The 21,022-nt window shown below is 38.9% G+C and overlaps 1 non-coding gene across 1 annotated transcript; it reads left to right on the forward strand.

Annotated features, from left to right (window-relative positions):
• Positions 1 to 10,789: 10,789 nt before the first annotated feature.
• Positions 10,790 to 10,910, forward strand: LOC127186100 (U6atac minor spliceosomal RNA). Its single transcript, XR_007830335.1, has one exon. It is a non-coding gene; the product is annotated as a U6atac minor spliceosomal RNA (small nuclear RNA).
• Positions 10,911 to 21,022: the final 10,112 nt, after the last annotated feature.

Here is a 21,022-nt window from a genome sequence, read left to right on the forward strand (position 1 = left end):
GACATTAATATTGATTCTTCCACCATTTAAACAAAGGAGTTCTATTTATACACTGAAATCTTCTTTAGTGTTGCTACAGTTTGCATATATTTGTTCCCCTAGAGTGCTTGGTTAGATTTCTTTCTAAGTACTTGATGTTTTTATCCTGTTATCAATGAGACAATTTTATTTTATTTTTTAACTCTATGAGTTTGATGATAACAAAACATAGAAGATTCAGCTTCTTCTCTATGCTGATTTTTTATATAAAAGTATTGGTGAAGTGGCTGATGAGCTAAAATGATAAGCTGTAGTCTGTAGTCATCTACAATGATTGCATCATACACAAATGCTTGCTTTCACTTTTGAAACCTGTGTCTTTTGCTTTATTTTGTCTCATCCCACTAGACAGTATTGAGTAGAAATCTTTTTTTTAATTTAAGAATTTTATTCAGATTATATCTCAATTGTTATCCCCTCACTTGTATCTTCCTGTTCCCACTCCCTCCCTCTTTCATCCTATTCCCCTCCCCTAGGTCTGTGACAGAAGGGCACCTTGTCCCCCATTATAAGATCACAGCCTATCAAGTATCTTGCTGGTAGCCTGCTTACTCTTCCTCTGAGTGTCACTATTACCTCTCTCATCTAGACTCCCAATAAGAAGTTCCAGTATCTTTCCCAATCTCCAGCTATGTAAAGACTTTCAGGGGACATCTCTGTTAGGCAAGTGTCCAATTATAAGTGAGTATATGCCATTTGAATCTTTCTGGGTCTGGATTAGTTCCATCCATTTGCCTGCAAATTTCACGATTTCCTTGTTTTTAATAGCTGAGTAGTATTCCATAATGTAAATGTACCACAGTTTCTTTTTCCATTCTTCAACTGAGGGACATCTAGGTTGTTTCCAGATTCTGGCTATTACAATTAAGGCTGCTATGAACATGGTTGAGCATATGTCCTTCTTGTGTAATGGAGCATCTTTTGGGTATATTCCAAGGAGTGAGATAGTTAGGTCTTGAGGAAGCCCTATTTCCAGTTTTCAGAGAAACCTTCAGGTTGGTTTCCAAAGTGGTTGTACAAGTTTGTGCTCCCACCAGCAATGAAGGAGTGTTCTTCTTTCTCCACATCCTCTTCAGTATATACTGTCACTTGAGTTTATCTTAGCCATTTTGATCGGTGTAAGATGGAATCTCAGAGTTGTTTTGATTTGCATGGCTCTGATGACTAAAGACTTTGAGCATTTCTTTAAGTGTGTTTCTCAGCCATTCGATATTCCTTTGTTGAGAATTCTGTTTAGTTCTGAGCCTCATTTCTTTATTGGGTTATTTGATATGGTGGTGTTTAATTTCTTGAGTTCATTATATATTCTGAATATTAGTCCTTTGTCAGATGTAGGGTTGTTGAAGATCTTCTTCCAGTCTGTAAGCTGTCTCTTTGTTCTGTTGACAGTGTCTTCTGCCTTGTAGAAGCTTCTCAGCCTCATGAGGTCCCATTTACTAATTGTTGACCTTAGAACCTGGGCTGTTGGAGTTCTGTTCAGAAAGTTGTCTTCTGTGTCAATGAATTCCAGACTCTTCCCTACTTTTTCTTCTAACACATTTAATGGTCTGGTTTTATGTTGAGGTCTTTAATCCACTTGGACTTGAGTTTTGTGCATGGTGATAAATATGGATCTACTTGCATCTTTCTACATGTAGACATCAAGTTCGACCAGCACCATTTGTTGAAGATGCTATCCTTTTTCCATTGTTCAGATTTGACTTCTTAGTCAAAAATCAAGTGTCCATATGTTTGTGGATTTATTTCTGGGTCTTTGATTCAATTCCATTGGTCAATCAGCCTATTGCTATGCCAGTACCATGCTGTTTTAAACTGTACAGCATGACATTGGGTAAGGAGATTCCTCAGGAGGATGTTTTATTGTACAGGATTGTCTTAGCTCTTCTGTATTTTTTGTTTTTTCCATATGAAATTGGGAGCTGATCTTTCAATGTCTTTAAAAATTGTGTAAGTATTTTAATAGGGATTATATTGAATCTGTAAATTGCTTTTGGTAAGATGGCCATTTTTACTATGTTAATTCTCCCGATCCATGAATAAGGGAGATCTTTCCATCTTCTGGTGTCATCTTCAATCTCCTTCTTCAGAGATTTTAAGTTTTTCCAAACAAGTCTTTCACTTGCTTGGTTATAGTTATTCCTAGATACCTTATATTGCTTGTGGCTATCGTGAAGGGTTTAGTTTCTCTAATTTCTTTTTCAGCATGTTTGTCATATACAGGAATGCTACTGACGTTTTTTAGTTAATTTTGTATCCAACCACTTTGCTGAAGGTGTTTATCAGCTGTAAGAGTTCTCAGGTGGAATTTTTGGAGTCACTTATGTACACTATCATATCATCTGCAAATAGGGATAATTTGACTTCTTCCTTTCCCATTTGAATCCCCTTGGTCTACTTTTGTTGTCTTATTGCTCTGGCTAGAACTCCAAGAACTATATTGAAAAGATATGGAGAAAGTGGGCAGCCTTGTCTGATCCCCGATTTTAGAGGAATTTCCTTGAGTCTCTCTCCATTTATTTTGATGTTGGCTATTGGATTGCTGTATATAGCCTTTATTATGTTTAGGTATGTGCCTGGTATCCCTGATCTCTCCAAAACTTTAAACATAAATGGGTGTTGGATTTTGTCAAATGCTTTTTTGGCATCTAAGGCATCATGTGTTTTTTTCTTTCAGTTTGTTTATATGGTGGATTATAATGATGGATTTCCATATATTAAACCATCCCTGCATGCATGGAATGAAGCCTACTTGGTCATAATAAATAATATCTTTGATGTGTTCTTGGATTCGCTTTGAGAGTATTTTTATTATTTTTGCATAATGTTCCTAAGAGGAATTGGTCTAAAATTCTCTTTTTTTGTTGTGTCTTTATGAGGTTTAGGTGTCAAGGTGACTGTGGCCTCATAGAAGGAGTTTGGTAATGTTCCATCTATTTCTATTTTGTGGAGTAGCTTGAAGAATATCGGTATTAGCTCTTCTTTGATGGTCTGATAGAATTCTGCACTGAAACCATCTGGCCCTGGGCTTTTTTCTTTTTGTTGGGAGAATTTTAATGACAGCTTCTATTTATGGAGGATACATAGGACTCTTTAATTTGTCTATTTGATCTTGATTCAACTTTGGCAAGTGGAAACAATCAAGAAAATTGTCCATTTCCCTTAGATTTTCAAATTTTGTGGCATATATGCCTTTGAAGTAGGACCTCATTATTCTTTGTATTTCTTCAGTGTCCATTGTTATGCCTTCCTTTTCATTTCTGATTTTGTTGATTTGGATTGTGTCTCTCTGCCTCTTAGTTAGTTTGGTTGATGGTTTGTCTATCTTCTTGATTTTCTCAAAGAACCACCTCCTGGTTTTGTTGATTCTTTGAATTGTTCTCTTTGTAATTTATTGACTTTAGCCCTGAGTTTGAGTTTGCTTATTTCCAGACTTCTGCTCCTCTTGGGTGTTTCTACTTCTTTTTTTCCTAGGGTTTCCAGATGTGTCATTAAGTTGCCTATATGAAATGTTTTCAATTTCTTTACGAAGGCACTTAGTGCTATGAATTTTCCTCTTAGCACTGCTTTCAATGTTTCCCATAAATTTGGGCATGTTGTTTCTTCATTTTCATTGAATTTCAGGAAGTCCTTAATTTCTTTATCTCTTCCCTGACCCATGTGTCATTAAGTAGAGGGTTATTTAGTTTCCATGTGTGTGTAGGTTTCTTGTTATTTCTGTTGTTGTTGACGTCCAGCTTTAGTCCATGGTGATATGATAGGATATAAATATTATTTCAAACTTCTTGTATCTTTTGAGGCTTGTTTTACGACCTACTATATGATCAATTTTGGAGACGGTTCCATGGGGTGCTGAGAAGAAGGTACATTCTTCTGTGTTTGGGTGAAAAGTTCTGTAGATTTCTGTTAGATCCATTTGATTCATGACATTGGTTAATGTCATTATTTCTCAATTTAGTTTCTGTTTCATCGACCTATCCTTTGGTGAAAGTTGGGTGTTGAAGTCTCCAACTATCAATGTGTGGAGGTTTATGTATGGTGTAAGCTTTGTTAATATTTCTTTTATAAATGTAGGTACCTTTGTGTTGAGAACATAGATGTTCAGAATTATGATATCATCTTGGTTGACTTTACCTTTGATGGGTATGAAATGTCCTTCCTCATCTCCTTTGATTAATTTTGGTTGAAAGTCTATTTTATTATATATTAAAATGGCTACACCAGCTTGTTCCCTGTGTCCATTTGCTTGGAATACCCTTTTCCAGCCTTTTATCCTGAGGTAATATCTATCCTTGTTGCTGATGTGTGTTTCTTGAATGCAGCAGAAAGTTGAGTCTTATTTATGAGTCCATTCAGTTAGTCTGTGTCTTTTTATTGGAGAATTGAGACCAATGATGTTAATAGATATTAATGACCAGTGACTGTTAAGTCCCTTAATTTTGATATTGGTTGCAGTAGAGTGTTTGTCTGGTTATGGTTTTTTGCGACAGTGTAGTTATCTATTTCCTGTGTAATTTTAGTTGTAGTTTGTCACTTTGGGTTAGAGTTTTCCTTCTCATAACTTCTGTAAGGCTAAATTTGTGGATAGGTACTGTTTGAATTTGTCTTTGTCATGGAATATCTTGTTTTCTCCATCAATGGTTATTGAAAGTTTCACTGGGTATAGCAGCCTGGCCTGGCATCTGTGGTCTCTTAGGGTTTCCAGGACCTCTATCCAGGCCCTTCTGGCTTTTATAGTCTCTGCTAAGAAGTTGGGTGTAATTCTGATATGTTTGCCATTATACTTTACTTGTCCCTTCTCCCTTGCTGCCTTTAACATTTTCTCTTTGTTCTGTACATTTTGTGTTTTGATTATTATGTTGTGATAAGATTTTCTTTTCCGGTCTATTCTATTTGGTGTTCTATAGGCCTCTTGTATGTTTATATGCATCTCCTTCCTTAAATTGAGGAAATTTTCTTCTATGATTTTGTTGAAAATATTTTCTGGGCCTTGGAGCCAGGTATCTTCTCTTTCCTCAATGCCTATTATCCTCAGGTTTTGTCTTTTCATGGTGTCTTTGATTTCTTAGATGTTTTGTGTCAGGAATTTTTCAGATTTAGCATTTTCTTTGATGGTTGTTTCAAGTTCTGCCATAGTATCTCCTACTCCAGATATTTGTTCTTGAATTCTGTTAGAGAAGCTTACCTCTGCATTACTTGTTTTCTTCTCTAAGTTCTTTTGTTCCTGGCTTTCTTCTGTTTGTGCTTTTATCATTGTTTCCATTTTCATCTTCAGACCTTGAGCTGTCTTATTGATTTCCTTCATCTGATTGTTTGTATTTTCCTGAATTTCTTCCAGTGCCTCTCTTTAGGCATCTTTAATGTTTTCAATCTGTTTGGCTGTGTCTTCCTGCATTTGTTTATGGATTTTATTCGGTTCCTCCATTATCATCTTCATTACTATGGATTTGAGGTAATTTTGATGTGTTTCAGTTGTGTTTGAGTTCTCAGGGTTGATTTCTTTGGAATAGTTGGGATTTGGAGGTGCCATATTGTTTTGGTTTTAGTTGTTTGTGTTTTTTATGCTGGCCTCTAATCACCTTGCTGTCTCTGACATTGGGAGGTAGTTTCTGGTGTCCTTCCCTGGATCAGGCAGGTGACCTAGTTTCAGCTCCAGGGGACTTTACTCCACACCCTGGGCTCCACACTGGATCACCAGAGGTTGGTGCTGATGCTCTGCAGCCCAAGAATCATTTTGAGGTTGTGTAGATAAAGCCAATTATTGTGCCTTTGGCTGGGTTTGAAAACCTTGCCCTAGGGCATTGGGGCTTTGGGGGCCTAGGCTTAGTGCCCTAGAGTGCTAGAACCCTTGATGGCTTGTGTGGGTAGGCTAGGATTCTGCCTGATCTGTCCAAGCTGTGGGGCCTAAGTTCAACCCATTTGAGAGAGAAGATACTGCCCTCTGGCATGTGGGAGTTGGCTGGGCTTCTGCTCTGATCCCTTCAGGCTTGCTCAGTCCCATCTAGGGGTGCATGGGTACTCCCTTTGGGTTGCAGTAGCAAGTCAAGCTCTGCCAGAGCTTGCAGGAATGGCTCCCTGGGTTGAGGTGGGTGGCTAGTTTTCTGCTAAATCCCCTCAGGCCAGTTCAGACCTTCCTGAGAGTGTGAGAGCCTCTGCTGAGCTGTGGTGGCTAGCTAGGCATCTGCCAGGTCTGTTCAGGCCAGATCAGTTACCACCCAAGTGTGCTGGGAACAGTAAGCTGGGATGGAGGTTTCTGCCAAATCAGTTCAGACCCTGCAGCCTTAAATCAATCAACCTGTGTGTTCAGCTATAGAGCTGTGGCTGGAGGGCGTGTCCAAGGCTGCCTGCATCCCAGTATGGGCCCTGGGTCCCTCTGTGGACTGGCGGGCCCAGATCCACACTCTCGGGTCCCCCTGGGTCAGCCAGTCCACAAATCAGTCAGAGAGGGAGACAAGAGAACACAGGCAAGGCATGCAAGCTTGGCTGCGCTGGGATTTGGATTTTGTGCCCATGTAGTCACCCGCCCCTGGGGCTTTCTCGGGACTCACTGATAGGTCTGAGGTCTGAACCACCTGTTTTCCTGCATTTTTCTCAGGCCAGTAGCTCCAGGCTGGTGTTACACCACCCACAGTTCAGTCTCAGATACCGAGTCCCTGGTATAATGCATGACAGCAGCTCACTGGCAGGTACTGGTCCAGACTCTGGGGACCAGTTGGGTGGCCTGAGGCCGGACCCACCTGTACTCTCCACTTTGTGGACCCCTCTCACCTAGGGCTCTTCAGATATTGTGGATTGTAACTCACAGCCTGGTCCCTAGTCTCTGTCCTACTGATCAGATACCCTGTGTGTTTGGCGCCATCTTGGATCTTCTCCTCCTGAGTAGAAATCTTAATTGACATTAGTCTTTTTTTTTTCTTAGCCAACATGAAGAAGTCTTAACAGGTCACCATTAAGTGCACCTTGCTGCTTCCTGTTCCTTCTTGCTTCTCTAAAAAAGCTGACTCTGGTGCCCCCAATTTGATCACTTCTCCTTGGTGGGGAGGCCCAAGGGATATACAGAGGAAGGGGAAGCAGGCTATCCAAATGAGACCTGATGAGCTGTGGTCATATGGTAGAGGAGGAGGCCCCCTTCTGTCAGAGGTCTAGGGGAGGGGAATAGGACAGAAGAGGAAGGGAGGGTGGGAATAGGAAGATAAGAGCAAGGGGATAACAATCCAGATGTAATATAAATAAATTATACTTTTTAAAAAACTGTCTCTTTTCAAGTGTCATCTCTCCCAGAAATATTTGTATTCCTCCTTCCCTATCCATACACTTCAGCAAAGGTGCTGTTTATTAATACTAGATTCTAGGTGATACTAGATTCTAGGTAATAGTAGTCAGAGTTACTATAATTCACACAGCTCCTAACACACAGAAAGAAATCAGGAAAGAGCAGATGGGTAACTGATTGAAGTGGCACATTGTACTTGTCTTTTTTTCCTGAATGCGGTTTTGGTATACTTGCTCCATCCTCATAGCCAATATTTTCATTATAAGAGGACAAATTTGAGGAACAGACTGAATGGAATTCATTATAAAGTGTTACACATTGGGAAAAAACTAACTGTTGGCAACTGTGAGTGGTTTCTCACTCTCCCAGGAGGAAGCTCTATAAATCCTCACTCTAGTGAACATCAGGGAGGGCATAAGGCTTGCATTTGCCAACAAAATCTACATGGAAAATGCACAAATCACACCTAAACAGAATTTTTGAAAGAAAATCATGTGTTGTACCCTGGTTTTTGGTTTGGAGTTTTGGGGGTTGAGTTGTTGTTGTTGTTGTTGTTGTTGTTGTTTCTTCTATCAATGGTCATACCTAATGTAAAAGGGGCATTTTGAAACCATTGGCTTCTCCTTTAGTCTGGGTTCCATGAAAACTACAGCATAGAGCAGAATCAACAGTAACAATACAATAGCTGACACGAGCCAGATAGAGCTAACTTTAGCTGATATAAACCATTATGCCTTGATGATGTGAACATTTACATTCTACTCCAAGTACACCATAACCTAAACTTGAAGTTCAGCGTCTCATCTCCTCTCTTGTACACTATTGTAGTTAACTCAGTGCCTACTATTATTTCTTACTGTGCATTTTTTTACTGTGTGTATTTGTGGATGGAGGGTGAGCCTATGTGTGTGCATCTCTTTGAATATGCAGAAATCAGAGGAGTGCCTCAGTTGTCTTCTTTACCTATTAGCACGCTCTAGCAATCCTTCTGTCTCGCAATCCATTGTTTTTCTAATGATGATCTTATAAGCATATGCATGACCACACCTGTTTTTAATATATAATGGAATATATATTTTGAGAATTTGAGTCAGGTCTTTATGTTTATGTAGCAAAAGCTCTTGTCCATTTACCTATCTCCTCTGGCCTCATTTTAAAAAGTTAACACTTGCTCGTAAGTGATACATAATATCCCTCTATTGAAAGAAATGAGTAACCCTTAGCTTTCCAAAATTAATTTCAAATGTGTGAGTAACTGAAGCTGCCAGTTGCCTATGAAAACATGCAAATGCTTATGTTGTCTTTATAGATCCTCCGTATTCATAGGGACAATATTCCTAGAGCCTCAATATTAACAGACACAGTAACTTAGAGCCTCAATATTAACAGGGACAATATTCCAGAGCCCCAATGTTAACAGGAACAATATCTTAGTGACTCAGTGTTTACAGGAGTACAATTCCTAGCTAATGCTTTAACTTTCACAGACTCCCTTGCACAAAACCCTATTCTGTGTAATAAGAAAAAAAACCAGCAGAATACTTCCAAGTAGAGATTCTGGGAAATTGTTTTTCTGACAAGTGGGACAGCCTTCTGCTTCATGTCATTTGCCTTGTGCTCTCCCTAATTATTCTTGGGCATGTCCAGAGGCTCAACAGCCACCTTGTGTTCAGGAAGCAGTCATCTGTTACAAGTGGAGGGTAGGAAGCTATAAGACATCTTGAAATAATTTCTTGAAAGAAAATACCAGATGTAGGCTAGCTAGTTCTGGACTTTTTGTTACTAGAAAAATAAAACCCATACATGTGTCCCACTCTTTTAGAGCTTTCTACCATGTGGTAGCAAAAATGTTTAGCTAATTCAGTACATGTGCATGAATCAAGATTTCCCAACATCAGTAGGTATGAATTTTTCAGACTGAGAATTCTTCACCGAGAGGAGCTGATGCCTTGTAAGATGCTAAGCAGTATCCTTAGCTTCTACCTACTAGAGCATAGTAGCAAGTCTGCCAGCTGTGTATTCATTTTGTATCACTACATTAAAGCCAGGAGAGAATCAATGCATTAAGAGCAAGATTTCTGGACTGGGTGGTGGTGGTGCACACCTTTAATCCAAAAACTTAGGAGGGGCAGAGGTAGGTGGATCTCTGTGAGTTCAAGGCCAGTCTGTTCTGCAAAGCGAGTTCTAGGATGGCCAGGACTGTTACACAGAGAAACTCTGACCCCCACATGATACGAATATTTGAAAGAGAAAAACCACTCACCTCACAGCAAAAAGTGAAAGGAGCACAGTAGTCTCCAGTGCACTTCAAGACCACAACTTTGAAGTCCCTATCCCACTATTCTCGATCCCTTAGATTCTGCTGCTAGCCAATGGCAGCACTCTAGGAATGAGGAGTGTTTGATATTTGGGTCTTTTGGAAATAGTCAAGATCTTAAATAGGGTAAGTTGTAGAAACAAAAATGTCTCTGGGATATTGCCCGATGTCCCCTGAGCAATATTTTCTGCATATCATCCAGGACCAACTTTAAATGCCATCATATGATGATAGAGGTTCCCTTTACTTCTTGAGACTTTTTTGTTCTGAGCCACTAAAGGGATAATGTGGGTAGAGGAGAAAAGACCTTTGACCAAGCTTAAAACTGAGTGACTTGGCACTTTGATGCATGAGACACTTAAAGAAAACTAATTAATTAATGCACAATATGCTCCCTCACACAGAGCACTTCATTTACATCTCCAAGATACTTCACAGAAATTGCAGCATTTGTGACACTTTCATGTCCAATGAAGGTACTGTTTCTGAATGGGAAAGAAATCTTTCCCAGATGTCCTTAAATAACATCACTGATGACAGTCTTCTAAGACCAGTGATGCTCCAGGCAGGGGCCTGCTCTACTTCCTGTGCTGTGATAAACCACCCTGACCAAAATAAAGCAACATAAAGAGAGGAAAGGGTTTCCTTGGCTTATTATTCTAATAGTCCATTAGTGCAGGGAGGTCCACACAGCTAATCACATCACAGCCACAGTTAAGAGAATAACCACATCTTTGCTTGCTGCTTCGTGGCCAGCTACCTTTCTCTACTCTTACACAGTTCAGGGCCAAGCTCATGAAAAGACACTGCCATTCAGAGTGGGTCTTCTTAAGTCAATTAACAATCAAGACAATCTCACAGACATGCCCACAGACTGACCTGAACCCAGGTAATTTCTCACTGAGACTCTCTTCCTAGGTGATACAAGTTGTATCAAACTGATAGTTAAAAGTAACAAGCTTGGGGCCACTCTGTGGAACTGGAATCAGGAAAGCTCATGTTTTCCAGCTCTCTCCCTTCTTTCCTCCCTCAACAGAAAGACACAAGAAGGAGAATGTTCCTCTATCCCATAGCTAGGAAATGTCCTTTGTATCTTTTATGGTATCCAAAAGAGACTTCTAAGAAGTGGGGTTAGCACACTGAGAGTTTAAAAATGGATTTGAGCACTGTATGAAGATGATTAGCACTCCACTTGGCAAAGATGGAAGAGGTCCTCAGGCCTAACAGAACTCATACAGTTAAGGCATTCCCACCTCCTTTGTACCATCTCATCAACATGTTTCAGCTGGTTTCTGTGTCCCTCGTTCAAGGCTCCCTTTTAGGCTCTCCTATCCCTCTGGGTCACTACACTTCTACCTTCAGGCTTCTCTCCCAGATCCTAATTTGTTCTGCTAATCCTGATGCACACCAATGTGCTCCAACTAATATAACTCCTGAGAAGGATAAACCAATTTTAGACCAAGTCATACTCCCCTTCCTAGTGAACCTCAAATCAATGAGGTGCCATGGAGGCTGGAGAAAGGCCACTCCTCTATTCATGATCATCCTGGGTCAGGTCTCTGGCTCTTATCACTCAGCTACCAGAAAAAGTGGCTCACCCACCTAGTCTCTGCCAACAGGTAGGTTGGACAATACCCAGTGCCATTTTTTGGTTCAAGTGTCTGTAGCATCCTGGAGCCAGAGGAGAGCAAGGCCTTGACACAGTCACCCAGTGCCCCGTACCTTATTGGACCATTTGCATACCAGGCTCCCTTACCAGAGACCCAGTGGTACCATTATACTAGAGCAGTATATATGCAGCCACTATGCCCAGTCTATGCTGGAAAATCCAGGGGCAGGCCCTGGTAACTTTAGGGTCAAGCAGGCAGCCCCAGAACAGCCCCTGGATCTCTCCCCAAACCAGGTAGACATATACTTTTTTTGTAGCAGGGTCTTCCTATGTAAGCCAATGTTGCCCATAATCCTCCTTCCCCAGCCTCTAAAGTACTGGGATTACAGATATCCAAAAGCACATTCAATCTTCTCATAACTGTCTAAACCAAAATAACCCCTTGCCCTCTAGAAGCCTCCATTCTTGTGGAGTAGACATAGTAATAATAATATAAATTGGGGGGAATCAGGTGGTGGCATACATAAAAACAGAAAGGAGACCCATCTGGGAGAGGGAAGGAAATCAGCCAAAAGGACACATATTATGTATGAAAAGGCCACAATGAAACTTATTGTTTTGTGTGTTAATTAAAAATACAATTAAGTTTTTCGATTTGAAAGTTGATTGAAGCCTTTGCATTTGGTATTGAATATCTTTCATTTGCAGGGCTGGAGAAATAGCTTAATTGGTAAATTGCTTGTCATGAAAGCATGACAACTTAAGGTTAATATCTAGAACCCATGTTAGAAAAAAACCCTTGGCACAGTGGAATGTGCTTATTATTCCAGAGCAATGGGAAGGTGAAGACAGGAGGATCACTGGGGCTCCCTGGCCAGTCAACCTGACCAGAATGCTGAGCTCCAGGCTAACTGAGAGACCCTGTCTCAAAAATCAAAGTAAAAAGCTCCCATGGAATAACACTGGAAGTTGTCCTCTAATCACAATCACTTGCATCCATACAAACATGCACCTACATATACATACAAGTACACACAAAACAATCATCTAAGTACTAGATAAAAATAACAACAAATGAAAGACAAGAATAGAAAATACCCACTACCTGCCTGCATTATGAGTTGCCTATATTTGAGTCCTTTCTCCAATCAGATAGTTATTTTGAAATTCAGAAGGACTTCCTTTAAATGGTTGCAGTCTTTGGTTGGTGCAACAGTGTATTCAATTAGCCCTCCACCTGCCTGGTCCAGATCCATCAGCCTTGATGATCTCATTAACCCTCTGGGTCCTTCTATTCCACAATTCTTCCATACCTGAAGTCTAGCAGTGATTTCCAGCATCTGTCCCAATATCGTGCTGAGTCAAGACTCACAGAGGACATCTATGTTGGACTAATATCTACTTATAAGTGATTATATACCATGTGTGTCTTTCTAGGTCTGGCTTACCTCACTTGGGATGATCATTTCTAGCTCCATCCATTTGCCTGCAAATTTCTAAATTTCCTTGTTTTTGATAGCTGAATAGTATTACATTGTGCAAATGTACCACAGTTTCTTCATCCATTCTTTGTTTGAGGGACATCTAGGTTGTTTCCAGATTCTGGCTATTATGAATAGAACTGTTATGAACACAGTTGAGCAAATGTCCTTGTTGAGGGGTGGAGCACCTTTGAGGTATATGCCCAGGAGTGGTATAGCTGGGTCTTGTGGTAGCACTACTCCCAATTTCCTGAGAAAGTGCCAAACTTATTTGCAAAGTGGTTGTACAAGTTTGCATTCCCATCAGCAATGGAGGAGTGTTCCCCTTTCTCCACATCCTGGACAGCATGTGCTGTCACTTGAGTTTTTTATCTCAGTCATTCTGATAGGTGTAAGATGGAATCTTAGACTCATTTTGATTTGCATTTCCTTGATGATTAGGGACGTTCTTTAAGTGTTTTTTGGCCATTTGGGATTCATCTGTTGAGAATTCTCTGTTTAGCTGTATACTCATTTCTTAATTGGGTTATTTGGTTTGGTAGTGTTTAATTTCTTGAGTTCTTTATATATTTTGGGTATTAGCCCTTTGTCAGATATAGGGTTGATCAAGATCTTTTCCCAGTCTACAGACTGTCATTTTGTTCTGTTGACAGCATCCTTTACCTTACAGAAGATTTTCAGTTTCATGAGGTCCCATTTATTAATGATTGATCTTAGAGTCTGAGCTATTGGTGTTCTGTTCAGGACATTGTCTCCTGTGCCAATGAGTTCAAGGCTCTTCTTCACTTTTTCTTCTAACAGAATTAGTATGTTAAGTTTTATGTTGAGGTCTTTAATCCACTTGGACTTTAGTTTTGTGCAGGGTGATAAATATGACTCTATTTTCATTTTTCTACATGTAGACATCCAATTCAACCAGCACCATTTGTTGAAGATGCTACCATTTCCCCATTGTATGGTTTGGTGCAGTCAGTAAACCTAAACCCCCGTTCAGATCTAGACAATGGGCACCCCATTCTCCACGGTTGTGGGGAGAATGGAGACTTCATCTGACATGAACTCTGATGCCCCTGATTAGATCACTTCCCTTTGGTGAGGAAGCCTGGTGGCACTCAGAGTAAGGAGAAGCAGGCTATCTGGATGAGACTTGATAGGCTGTGGTCTTATCGTGAGGGAGGAGGTCACTTTCTATCAGAGGTCTAGGGGAGGGGAATAAGGCAAAAGAGGTAGAGAGGGTGGGAACGGGAAGATACAAGTAAGAGGATAAAATGAGGATGTAATATGAATAAATTATAATAAATTAAAATTTAAAAATTAAAAATGGTTGTCATCATTTGTCCTTTAGGCCTTTTTTGTGGTAGGTTATATACATTGATTTACATGCATTGAGCTGTCCCTGCATCTTTAAAATGAAGCCAGCTTGTTCATAGTGGGTGCTCAATATGCTCTTGAGTTCAGTTTGCAAGTATTTTATTGAGAATTCTGTGTGATTCCTCAGGAACTAGATAGATACACATAAGAAAAATAGACCCACATCTCTTACCCAGCTCAAAACTCAGTTCAAATGGATCAAGGACCTCAACATAAAACCTGGTACCCTGAATCTGATAGAGGATTAAACAGGAAATGCCTAAACTTGTACATGTAGGAAATGACTTTTTGAACAGGACTCCAGTAGCAAAAGCATTAAGAGCAATAGTTAATAAATGGGACCTCATGAAACTAAAACATTTCTGAACAGCAAAGGACACCATCATTTGAGTGAAGAGGATGCCTACAAAATGAGAGAACATATTTATTAGCTAGACATCTGGCAGAAAGTTAATATCTAAAATATATAAAGGAAAAACCCTAAACATCAAGAAAACAAGCAACCTAATTAAAAACTGGGTCATAAAAACCAAAGAGTCCACAAAAGATGAAATGCAAATATTTAAGAAATATGTTTTAAAGTAGTATCTTTAGCCACCAGGGAAATACAAATTAAAACTACTTTGAGATGTCAAAATGATGAGTATTAAAAGAAAGACAAATGATGACAAATACTGGCATGGATATAGGGAAAGAGGAACACTTATTCACTATTTTTAGGAATATAAACTAGTTCAGCCACTATGGAAATCAATGTGGAGGTTCCTCAAAAGGCCAAAAATAGATCAATCATATGACCCAGCTATAATACTCCTGGTTCTATTCTCGAGGGACTCTATAGTCTACTAACAAAGACACTTGTTCATGCATGTTCATGGCTGTTTCCAGGGAATGTAAATAACCTAGATGTCCAGCAACTAATGAGTGGATCATGAACATGCAGTACAAATACACATCATAATATTATTCAAATGTAAAAAGAATGAAATTGTAAAATTCAAAGATAAGTAGACAGAACTGGAAATAATTATTCTGAGGAGGTAATCCAGACACAGCAAGACAAATGCAAAGTTTTCTCTCCCTCCCTCCCTCCCTCCCTCTATCTCTCTCTCTCTCTCTCTCTCTATCTGTCTGTCTTTGTGTGTGTGTGTCTATCTCTGTCGCTCTCATATATATGGATATACATACATATATATGGCTATACATACATACACATATATGGATATACATACATATATATGGCTATACATACATACACATATATGGATATACATACATATGTATGGCTATACATACATACACATATATGGATATACATACATATATATGGCTATACATACATACACATATATGGATATACATACATATATATGGCTATACATACATACACATATATGGATATACATACATATGTATGGCTATACATACATACACATATATGGATATACATACATATATATGTCTATACATACATACACATATATGGATATACATACATATATATGGCTATACATACATACACATATATGGATTTTACCATAGATAGGGCTTTACATACATACAATATATGGATATACATACATATATATGGCTATACATACATACACATATATGGATATACATACATATATATGGCTATACATACATACACATATATGGATATACATACATATAATGGCTATACATACATACACATATATGGATATACTACATATATATGGCTATACATACATACACATATATGGATATACATACATATATATGGCTATACATACATACACATATATGGATATACATACATATGTATGGCTATACATACATACACATATATGGATATAAATACATATGTATGGCTATACATACATACACATATATGGATATACATACATATATATGGCTATACATACATACACATATATGGATATACATACATATATATGGCTATACATACATACACATATATGGATATACATACATATGTATGGCTATACATACATACACATATATGGATATACATACATATGTATGGCTATACATACATACACATATATGGATATACATATATATATGGCTATACATACATACACATATATGGATATACATACATATGTATGGACTTGTCCTATAATTGGGAACAAAACCTCACCCAGACACCATAAGCTATAATATAAAAAGCCCAGTGCCAGGTAAGAGTTTTTTAAGTTACTAGTCAGTGGAGGTCCCACAGACCCCCCAACCTCAAGTATTTCCATGCTCTTAATTACACTCCAGAACTTGAGGCCCTATTGCTGAAGAAGACACTATTGACATTGAGCCTGAACGTGAAAAAATCAAGCTAGTACTAACCGGGAAGCTTCATCTGTACTGGCTAGCTTTTATAATGCTCAAAGGTTCTATCCATGCTACCAGGGGATAAAAAATAAGCAACAGCTTTGTCCAGCTATGAACTCTGTGAGCTGCAATAATAACTGGCTTGGCAAGATATGCCCACTGGTTCAATAGTGACAAAAATGGTATGGGAGTAATTAACCACTTGGTTTAGTGGATTGGATTTAAAGCCTGATGCAGAAGGCAGAACTCATACCTGTTATTGTTAACTGGGCAAACAAGCCTGGCTAGGTCATGGGCTTTGGAAGAGAACTCAATACAACTATTCTGCTATATGGCCATAGTAATAAACTATCCCAAAGATTCTTAACCTATTTCTATAGATCACTGCGTCTCCCAAATCTCATCAATGAAGCTTCTTTTTGCCACAGACATTGATTAATACAGTGTCTTAATTATGGTTTCTGTTACTTCAGTGAAACACCATGACCACCAACTTGAGGAGGTAAGGGTTTATTCAGCTTACACTTCTGGGTTATAGTCCCTCACTGAAGAGAGTCAACACAAGAACTCAAACAGCAGAAACCTGGAGGCAGGAGCTGATGCTGAGGCCACAGAGAGGTGCTGCTTACTGGTATGCTCATCATGGCTTGTTCAGCCTGATTTCTTTTCTTTCTTTCTTTTTTTTAATTTTTATAAATTTTTATTTATTTAAATAATTTATTCAGATTATATCTCAATTGTTATCCCCTCACTTGTATCTTCCTGTTCCCACTCCCTCCCTCTTTCATCCTATTCTCCTCCCCTATGTCTGTGACAGAAGGGGACCTCCTCCCCCACTATAAGATCACAGGTTTTCAGGTCTCTTCTTGATAGCCTGCTTACTCTTCCTCTGAGTGTCACCAGTCCTCCCCACCATGGGGAAGTGGTCAAATTGGGGGCACCAGAGTTCGTGTCCCAGTCAGTTCTGGCTCTCCACTCAACTGTGGAGAATGTGCTGTCCATTGGCTAGATCTGGATAGGGTTTCTAGGTTTACTGGATGCATTGTCCTTGCTTGGTAAGGTAGTTTGAGCTAATTCGCCTGGGTCCAGATCTGCCAGCCTTCATGGTCTTCATGTAGGTTTCTAGGACCCTCTGGATTCTTCTATTTCCCCATTCTTCCTCAAATAAGATGATGACCATAAAAGAACCTCTTTAAAGAGATGGCTTCAAATGCAGCAAACCAGCCACAGGGCAAAATGTCTTTGTTTCTGCCACAGACAGAATTCTACCCAAAATGGGCGAGCTTGGATGCAGAGCAGGGTTGATGGCCACGCTCTGCCAAGACAGGGTAAGCAAGTCCACAAAAGTTCTGTCTCACAAATGTCTGTCAGATATACTGGGCTAGAAGGCTGAAGATGATGCTCCAGAGTGTTGGGTGACTGCTCAGGTAGCAAACTGTCTCTGCCATTTTTTCATTTTGGAAGCTGCCAACCTGCACTTCTGGTTTACTCGGGTAATAAAGTTCTATTCCTTCTCAAGTCTCTGACAAGGTTGAAGACCAGATAGTGTGGTTTTACAATTAAGCTTAGTTGTTTAGGGGTTAAGATGTTTTTAGGTCTAGATAGATGTTTTAAGTACATAGAGAAAAGATACGACATAATTTGATTTACATTAGGAATTTTAGGCTCACTGAGATAGGAGAGATGTTTTCTTCAAGGGAGACAAATACACATAGCCAAAACACTATGAACAAAACATTTATGCAATTCTTGTTTGTTTTGTGGTTCTTCTTGATGTATGTAGTTTATTGTATTTATGTGTAAAAAAATTTTAAAGAGAGACTTGGAATGTTTATCTTGAAATAGAACATCTAATATCACACTCTCACAAGGTTCAAATATTAAAGCAGAAGAAGGAGTGGAAAATAGTAACAGTTAAAGATAGTGAACATCTGTACAAAACAGTACTTTCTTGACAGGACAGAAGTGGTGCACACATGAATTCCCAGCAACTGTGACTTCACACACAAGACCTGCATGAGATCAAGTCAGTCAGAATTCTAGCATAGAAAGGGGATGGGCTCACAAAGTCCCACATTTATCTGAGAAGCTATTAGCAATTGATGACCACTGACATGGGTGGGAGAGTCAATTTTCTTCAGAGATGTGGCCCCTAAGAAATTACCCATGCTCCAATAGATAGCCCTACACCTATGCACATACAGGAAGCACTTAAAAGATAGGAAAAGAGTTGGAGTTGGGGAAGGGAGTAGGGAATTCTTAAACAAAAATGGCAGCAGTCTTAAAGAAAGAAAACAAATTCAACTCCTGGTCTCATGTTACTGTGTAAAAAGGGTTGGAGACAGTAAACAGTGGCATTTCTAACATGGCACCAGTAATTCACTTTCAACCATCTCTGCTCTCCAAATTTACCTTGATTCTTGAAGAAGTTACAAGTTACTTGTACTGATTACCTATTTTCAAAGTCAACCAACAGTAATATTTTTCTTAGTTTTGTTGTTTAAATATTATCTCCATGATAAGTTTTGAGTGGCCATTTTGAAACTTTCCAAACAGCATAGAGATTTAAAATAAAACAAAAGGTCCCTTTCACATCAAGCCCACTTCTTGGAAACACCTACTCTTAATAATTTGAGTATACTTTTCAGACTTTTCACTTTAAATTAATTTTATGAGTGTAATATAAACTAAGATAATACAGATTTTAAAGCTACATTATATTAAACAAAAAAATAAAGTATCTTTCTCATCCCCATTCTTCTTGTTTGTCTCCTAAATGGTAAACAGGTTAGACTCTCTAAAAACATTTAATGAATTTTATTTATTTGTGTGTATATGTGTGAGGTTCTGTGTACACATGACTCTTCAGGTCATCAGGTTTGGTGGCAAGTTCCTTTACCACTGAGACATTTTAGCAGCCCCACTTTAGACTATTTCACTGGCTTCTTTAAGTATTCATATGTAATTTTATTCATATTATCTTTATTATGCTAAAGACTTTCTGTTTTATCAGTTGTAGAACTATCTTCTTCCTACAATGATAGGTCATTATGAAGTTCTTTAACATCTCTGTTCTTTCTTCCTCACTCTCTTCTCCAAGTATTTTAGATTGTAGATTTTGGTTAAATCAACAAATGGCATTTCTATTAATTTGCCTAAGCAAATGTAATTTGATAACTGCTGTTGAGAGCTCCAGCATAAAAATATTATAAATCCTTCCTTTCTTTTGTTTTACCTAAAGGTAATAATTGCCTTTGTTTGGTTTTTTACATTTTGATTGACTTTTTCTATAAATATTACTACGTGCAAATATTATTCTCCATAGGTTATGTTACTGGCATTCCCCTTTAAATATTTTCTCAGGGTGGTTTTAGGGTACTCTTTCAGACCTCATCTTTTACTTGAATGCATCTTTCATGGAGCCCTTCAATCACATGCCATGGAGACTAGTCATTTTCCTGGAACATTTTTTCCTCCTCATTCTAAGAATTCATGTTCCTTCCTCCTGAGTTGGAATGTGCATTAGCAGAATTCATTTCTGTCCCATTCTTGGCTTTCTCTGACATCCTAGTGAAGCACACCCTGCAGTAACTAGCATATCTTAAATGCTAAAATAGTCAAATACAATTTTTAAAAATTCAATAGAAACAGTAAGAAGTATAGAGTCCTCCAAAATATTGATTAACCAAGCTCTTTGGGTTCACATCTCCCCTTTCCAGGATTTCACTGAAGCTGTTCTCATGTGGTCACCATTGAAATCTTTGTTGCTTACTCCAGTAAACAGGATTCTGTGTGTTTTATTCTGTACTGTTCCTATTACATGGCAAGTGCCAGGCTAGTCAGTTACATCCATCCCAGGCTAGAACTCAGCAGTAAGTCACAGAGACACAATCTCAATGGAGCTTTATAGACATTATATTTTCAATGAGTTTCCTGGCCATAGAAAGGCACACCTGGCCCCAATCTGATGACATGCTGGGGCTCCCTTGGCACACTCCTATCCTGCCCATCATCTTTTAAAAATCGATTCTGCTACTCACCATTTCTTAAGTGTATCTTCCATTTACAAACTTTAGAAACAGTTCAGTTTGGGCCTTCCCCTGACATTCCCTGAACCCATCCACATGTCAAGAACCTGCTCATTCTTCAGCACTCCCTTCCTTCATAAGGTCTTTCATGGTTTCTGTATGAGCCATCATCATCAATAGAGTTAATATCACCTCTTCCCATTTCATAACACTTTAATTACGGAACTCTCTGCATTTTGATTTTAAACAAAAATCATAGCTGCTCTGACATAACACACTGGGGTCGGCATTTGAACTCTTCATGATCATTTCTGACAACAATGATCTCTTATCAACCAATAATTCAGTCTGTGATTCAGCCAGCACTTCTATATAGCATGTGTAAGGTTTCCATCTGTCCGTGGGTGGAGCCTGTTGATAAGATGATGCCATTTTGCATTGCTTAGGGTTGAGCGAGGGAAGCATAGACCACACCAGTTGTTTTAACAAATATGGTTTTCTCTTCGGGACTCAACATTGATCATGGTAATAAGTGATAGCAAAATATCTAGAATAGATTGCTTATAATTCATTAGC

Source organism: Acomys russatus, chromosome X (genome assembly GCF_903995435.1).
Source record: "Acomys russatus chromosome X, mAcoRus1.1, whole genome shotgun sequence".
Classification (NCBI taxonomy): Eukaryota; Metazoa; Chordata; class Mammalia; order Rodentia; family Muridae; genus Acomys; species Acomys russatus.